Below are 7,302 nucleotides of genomic sequence, written 5' to 3'. Positions count from 1 at the left end.
GGGGAAGGGAGGGAAATGCACGGGACTATGGTGGTGGCACAGGGGTGATTTGGTGATGGGAAACCCGTGGGGATTACAATTGAGATGAAAAAAAAATGTGCAAAATGATGTAAAAATAAACTTTTTAATAAAAAAAAAAGTTAAGCCTATGTTCTACTATGTGTGATACAGTATTTCATAAGATCATACAAGACTTGGTCATATTCTGGCCATGGGCTTTCCATTTTAAATACTGATGTGCAAACATGTCTGTCAGAGCAACATTACATGATTCCCTTATCAAAGAAGGATTAAACGGTACTTCATAGCAGAAACTTCATGTACAAGTGCTGATGACACATCCTCCCCTTAGTTCAAATTTTACATGTTGCCTTTAAAAAAAATTATTTATTTATGCTTACAAGAACTGGAGTACAGGCCAGAGGTTTGGGGGATGAGAGGATTCACCAGAGACAGAGGTGGGAACAGAATAGGCAGACTGACTGAAATACACTGCTGAGGGGAGCAGAGGGTGGGTCAGGAAGGTCTGCTACACAATGTGGGTCACCTCCCTGGGCAGGGATTGAACTCATGCTACAGAGGCTGAGGAGAGTGTCACAGTGCTGCATTTAACCTGTTGCCACCAGTGAGGCCTCATAAAATACTCAAAGGTGCATGTTATTTTTTAAAAATCTCATTTTGGTATATTCAGTGGGAGTCTAGATTAAGTCTATTGTTGTTTTTAGTAATCCTAGAAAGTAGTCTCTCAGATTTAGGAACTAGATTATTCACCAGGAAACAGAAACAATGAACAACCTCTCCATGGACAACAGCATATTGGAAGGGAGGTGCTTAATGTCTCAAATCTGAAGACCTTTGAAGAAGTAGAGTGAGATGAGTTGGAGGTCACTGACAGATTATTCAATAGCTGGATCATTTGAACATATGGGTGCATGGTAATCAAAATATTTGAAATTACTGACTTTATTAACTTCTTTGATCACTTAGGAAAGAAAATAAGTTCAAGTCAACCAACTATCAACTCAGAACTCCCTGAAAGTTCATGGAGCTTTATGACACATCTCCTATGAAAATGCTTGTGTTCTGTAGTTGAAAAAAATAGTTTTGTTGAGACTCCAGCCAGAATTGTGACCCATAAAGAAAATTAAATGCACATTCTAATAGATGACCTGTGTCAGAGTCTTGATAGGAAAAGAGTGGGACCTTTCGTCCCAAGATGTTTAGATCAATGAGCCTTAAAATTTTAAATCCCTAGATTTCTCTAGGTCCAAGAAACAGTCTTCTTCCCTTTGCCTGAGGAGACCCTGTAAATACCTCATCAGATACAAATGTCTCACATGAGGGTGCTTATTTTTTTTCAAAGTCCACCCCTATTCACCATCATTGCCTCTGGACTGAAACTATAGTTCCCACAAAGGGAAAAAACTTAGTCCTGATTCGAAAAGTTAAATAACTTACATACTGAAGGAACTGTAGACTCTATCAACATGAACAGGAACCTAAGGAATACACATGCAGGGTTGGATTGGGAGTGTAATGTGTTATGTGAGTATTTTATTGACAGGAGAGCACTCATTACCTGGAATCCAAAGTCCTGCTGTCTTGTCAAAAATTCCTAGACATGATTCTAATACATTGCTGGGTTGACTCTTTGAAATCTGGACTCTTTGTTGACATAAAGTTAGGAAGGTTGTGCTATCTAAACTATCAATGCCTGAGAGCACTGAAAAGGAGGTGTGAAACTTCAAGAAAGTAATAATATTAGAATAGACTAACATCTAAGAATGGAGACCTTTATTACCATACACTCACTTACAAATTGTCATGGCATTTTAAAAGGTATTATGGATGAATATTTTATCTGTTTTCATCTTCTTTGAGTTATTCTAGAAATGTGTTGACCTAACTCTTTTATAATTCAGTAAAGATAATAAAATAATCCCTGATGGTAGACTGTCTTCTTATTTTAGCTATTGTAGGGAGGAAGCTGTTTAGAATCCGTAAGAGTTGTCAAGAAGCGTGTGACATAGAAAAAAGAGGTAGGAAAGGTTTAAAAAATAAACACTATAGAAACATTAGACTATAGTGGTGAGAATCTGATGGGAAGGAAGACTAGAGGTGAGAGGAAATACAATTTGGACATTATTCACACAACCCATTTAATTTGCATAGCCTGAGACCAAAGTAGAGTTGTACAGAAAAACATATTACAAATGTCTTCAGTAACAAAATAGTCCTAACTAAGGGATTTGTAGCACTAAGGGGCTTTATTTTAAATGATGTAAAAGGGGAGAAGTTGGTGTCAGAGGAGACCTTTGTTGCTGCCAGGAGGGGAATCTGAAAACAGTACCAGGGGTCATGGACCCAGAGATCCCATGACACAGGACAAAACAAGAGAACTTCTTTGCTTTCAGTGAGCCATGCTGACCATGCCAGAAGGGACACTGAACACATTCAACACCATAAAGCAAAAGGTGGGTGCAGAGCAGTGCTTAGAGACTGTAGCAGGGGTGGCAAGCCGCTGTGCAAAGGCTGGAACTCTGTTTCTGTGTTTGGTTGCCAGCTCTGGGGAAGGGATAATGGCACAACATGAGGTGCAGCTGTGACCTCTATAACCGCGGCTCCACCCAGATCTTTTCATTTCATAAAGGAATTCATGGGACATTAGATTTTTACCATGAGCTAGTGGAAAATGTCAACCTCAAACCTCAAAGGTATTTTGAAGATGGGGATATTTTGTTTGCATGGCAGGGGGGTAGCTGTCAATTAATTTATCTTTTTCTTTAGAGATTTATTTATTTATGCATACAAGAGATGAGGTTTAGGCCAGAGATGCAGGGGTGAGAGGATTCACCAGAGAGAGAGAGGGGAGCAGAACAAGCAAATATACTGAAATATACTGATGAGGGGAGCAGTGGGCAGGTCAGGAGAGGTCTGCTATACCATGTGGTCACCTCCCTGGCTGGGATCAATCTCATGCTGCAGTGGCTATGGATAGCTTCATAGTGCTGCATTTTAACCCCTTATGCCAATAAGAAGGCCAGTTTATTCTTTTGATTTATTGAGCTTTGATGTACTCAATGTCCAATTCTCAATCCAGAAGCCACACTTCTCCCTCCCAGATAATGGATCCTTTCTTAAAACATGCTTTTAATAACCAAGAAGTTTGCAGAGTGGTGAAGCATGCATTCAGTGGAAAAGTAGTTTGCATAAGTCTAAATTAAGCCTATTTGATTACTAATTCAGTGAATTCATAAAATATAGGAATAATTTTACTCTTGTTTTAATTTGAATCAGAAAATGTTTTTAGATGTGGTTGATTAATTAATTATCTGTTCTCTAGTCTCACAGTTATCTAAAGGGAAGGAAAGGAAAAGTATTTTGATAAAGCTAAACTTATTGAATGAGAACTCACAAGTTTTCCTATGGGATTTGAGGTACCCAAGACCTCTCTCACAATTTCCATATTGCTTCAGGTAAAATCATTTCACTAAATTGAATTAAAATCCAATCATAGTAATGCTGAAGATGAAAAAGCATACTGAGCTTTAAGTATTTATTTTGTAGTGGAATTGAGATAGAAAACTGCATACTTATCTAGAAAATAAGCTAAAATTTAGACAATTCTCTATCTTTCCATGGAATACAGTATAAACATGTGTCATTCCAATGACTATTGACACTATGTCTGAGTCATCATTTCAAGATTCAAAATATGTTGGACAACTGTATACATTGTGAAGACTCCAGGTCGCTTCCCCATCTCTGGCATGACAGCCTACAGGCTCCTATTCACAGTTGAGGAAAGAAGCAGGGTCCTGAATACAACTGATTAGATGTGTGGCTTTCTTTTCACAGGCTTCAGCAGGGAACAGTTGTGTTGCCAGTAAGAAGCAATGGTGTTTAAAATCAATTAGAAGGACAAAGAGCTTTCCAGCTGGCTGAGATGTCCAGAAAAGTTGTTCCTCAGTAAACTTCACCATGTCAGGCTTCTCCTTTCTTATCCAGTAAGTAAGTTGCACTAGCCAAACGCACTGGCTGAGGATTCAAGGTCTCACATTGAAACAGTCACTGTTGATTACATATAAATTTTGTGTGTATGGTTATGTTTTGGGTGTGTTTGTGCATGTATTAAGAGGAGAGGAGGAGAAAAAAAAAGAAAGAAGAAAGACTACACAAAATATCAATTTTGCAAGTGTTTGAATGGCACATTCCCACTGAGTCCACAGTGGCATAAAAATTCCAGAATGATTTCCTTATAGTTTCTCTTTGTCAAAACAGACCCTCTGGGCCTTTCCTGGTGGCTCAGTGGGTTGGAGCATGCACTGTAAAGCTGGCCATGGCCACTTCAGTGTGAATTCGATCTCTATCCAGGGAGCTGACTCACATGGCGTGGCAGACCTCTCCTGTCTTACCCACTGCTCCCCTCAGCAGTGTACTTTGTCCATCTGCCTGTTTTGCTCCCCACTGTCTCTGGTGAGTCCTCTCATTGTCCCTGCATCTCTGGCCTGTACCCCAGTTCTGTATGCATAAATAAATAAATCTTAAAAAAAAAAATAACAGAACCCTCATCTTGGACCATCTCTTCTCATCCAGTCCTGTTGGCTGTTTTTGTCTCTTTCTTCCCTCTACATACGAATGGGTATCATCTCTTAGTGTCCTGTACAAGTTGTCAGTGATTCTAATACTGTGGTTGAAGGTTAATTCTTAGTGTCAACAGTGAAACTGAGAACTGATTATATTTTATCCAAGATGTATCTTTTCTCAGAAGAAAAGTATAATAAAGCTAATGGTAGCCTGAATGCTCTGTACCACCTCCCCTAAACTCTGCAGTTAAGACACACTAGAGTCGCATCTTGGGGAAAAAAGAAGATTGTTGGGAGTCACTGGCATTAGAAGAGAGCTGTACATTGTCTCAGTTCACATGTATCTGAGAAACACTGTGTCTATCTCCTCCAGGGAGGGAAGGAACACAATTCTTCTAGCAGGTACTAAGCAGGGTAACATCAAGAACAAACACTTGAAAGTGTGTCTGTTCTGGCTGCCCAGGGCTCTTCCCTGTGTAGGGCTATCTGGGCAAAGTCCACATTTTTCACAAGAGCTTTACACATCCATCAGGACAAGTCTTGCTGTTCTTTGTAATTACAGTGCTAGCAGTCAAATCTTTATTTCTGACATTGTATTATGTCTGCATTACAAAGGTCCTTTTACATTTAAGTTTTTTTTTTTAAGATTTATTTATTTATTCATACAGAACTGAGGTACAGGCCAGAGATGCAGAGGGTGAGAAGATTCACCAGAGACAGAGTGGGGAGCAGAACAGGCAGATGATCAAAGTACACTGCTGAGGGGAGCAGCGGGCAGGTCAGGAGAGGTCTGCCTCTCCATGTGGATCTCCTCCAGGGCAGGCGGGGATCGAACTCATGCAAAAGTGGCTTAAGCTTCTTAGGGCAGTGCTTTAACCCGCTGCGCCACCAGGGAGGGCCCTACATTTAAGTTTTAACACATTTTTAAAATTTAAGTCACAGTCTTATAACCAAGAAAGAATATTAACAACATAGCTATAGCCATTGATTGAAGGGCTTTATTATAAAAGAGAGAAAGGGATTATCTCGGGAACTGTAAACACTACAGTCATTTGTTTCTATGGATTTACCTTTCTGATGGACCTTCAGATCCTGAGAGTAAAAGAGAAGAGCTTTCAATACAGGCTGGTCACCAGTTTATAATAAAAAGAAAACCAGACTTTTAAACTGCCAAGATTTCCCTCAACTAACATAGCTCCTATGTCCTATTATGAAAAAGGGATCTTTTTCACTACTTTGATTTGCTTTAACCTAGCTTACCTTCAGTAAGCATCAGGGATCAGGTATCGAGGGAGATGAAATCTACCTGGTAATATGTAGACATTACCTCATCTGATCCCACAAACAGCACTGTAACATAGTTACTACTATTATCCACAGTTCACAGCTGAAGAAAGTGAAATTTAGAGGACTTAAGGGAGTTGTTTTACATCACATAGCTAAAAAGTGACAGAACAATGTTTTGGAGCTGGGTCTTTCCCTCCAAATTGTGTACTCTGCCAAAATATAGGTCTTAGAACTCAGAGGGCTGATACTATGAGCATTTATTCATTCAATGAATAACCTTCACTGATGGCCTAATGCATTCCGGTCAGAATAGTGAGTTGGGAAATACAGTCATCACTACCTTCATGCAGCATTTCAGAGCATAATAAATTCCTCTGGAGTTTCTGAAACCCAACAAAAGACCTTCAAAAGCAAATGGCTTGCTGCCTTCATGTCCCATAGAAGCCCTTGAACACTTAAGGGGACACAGTCTCCAGCTCACTTAATCAATTTGTCCCAGATTAGACTAAAGATCATATACCAAAAAAAAAAGAATTTTCATATGTTTGATTCCCCAGCCCCCACCTGCACACACCCCCTAAACCCCCATGCCTCCGCCTCACACACAGACTTAAAGTTTGCACATTGTTAAAAGCTGGTGTCTGCACCAGAGTTGGAACAAGGGCTCCTTGGGGAATCAAGGCTGTGCAGGTGGAGACTCTCACTGCTGCTTCCCAGCACTGTCACCTGGCATCTGAGTCCCATAAGCAACAAGTCCAGGAAAGATAAATTGAAGAGGGATGTTTCTGTTCTCCACGTCCAGGTGTGGAACAGCTGGCAAAGGCCAGGGGACCCCAAAGCTGTAAGCAATAAATTCTGCTGAAACTCTGGCCACTTCACATCACTCCGGATTTCTCACATTAATAATCACTGCCCTGAGCAAAATGGAAGCTCAGGTGTGTTCTGTCATGTGCTTTCCAACATATCCACACAGTCACCTGTTTTGGATTCACAGCAGGGCCTTGAAAAATGACAGGCAGAGAGCTGTGATTTATACAGGGAGCAGGTAATTAAGGCAAAATGCCTGGAAGGGCAGCCTCAGTTGAAATTGTTTCACAATCTTGATTAGAAACCCTCAAAGTCCAAAGAGTCATTCTGATAATATTCTGAATGTGTATGTACGTATATATATATACACACATATAAATATAAATATATATATATACTTATTTATTTATATACATGTAGTTAAATATTTGAGAGTAAACTGAGCTGTTTGGATTATCAGGATGAATTCAGTAGATTATGAGTATTGCAATTTATGACATTATGAGATTTTAGATATCTCTAGAGAGCCTATATATGAACAAAAATCATATATACACATATATACATGTATACATATATAACTCTCTAGAAATATGCATAACCTTATTATATATGTGTATAA

This window comes from Condylura cristata, unplaced genomic scaffold (assembly GCF_000260355.1).
Source record: "Condylura cristata isolate star-nosed mole 26May11 unplaced genomic scaffold, ConCri1.0 scaffold00009, whole genome shotgun sequence".
NCBI classification, from domain to species: domain Eukaryota; kingdom Metazoa; phylum Chordata; class Mammalia; order Eulipotyphla; family Talpidae; genus Condylura; species Condylura cristata.
This window is presented reverse-complemented; position numbering follows the sequence as displayed.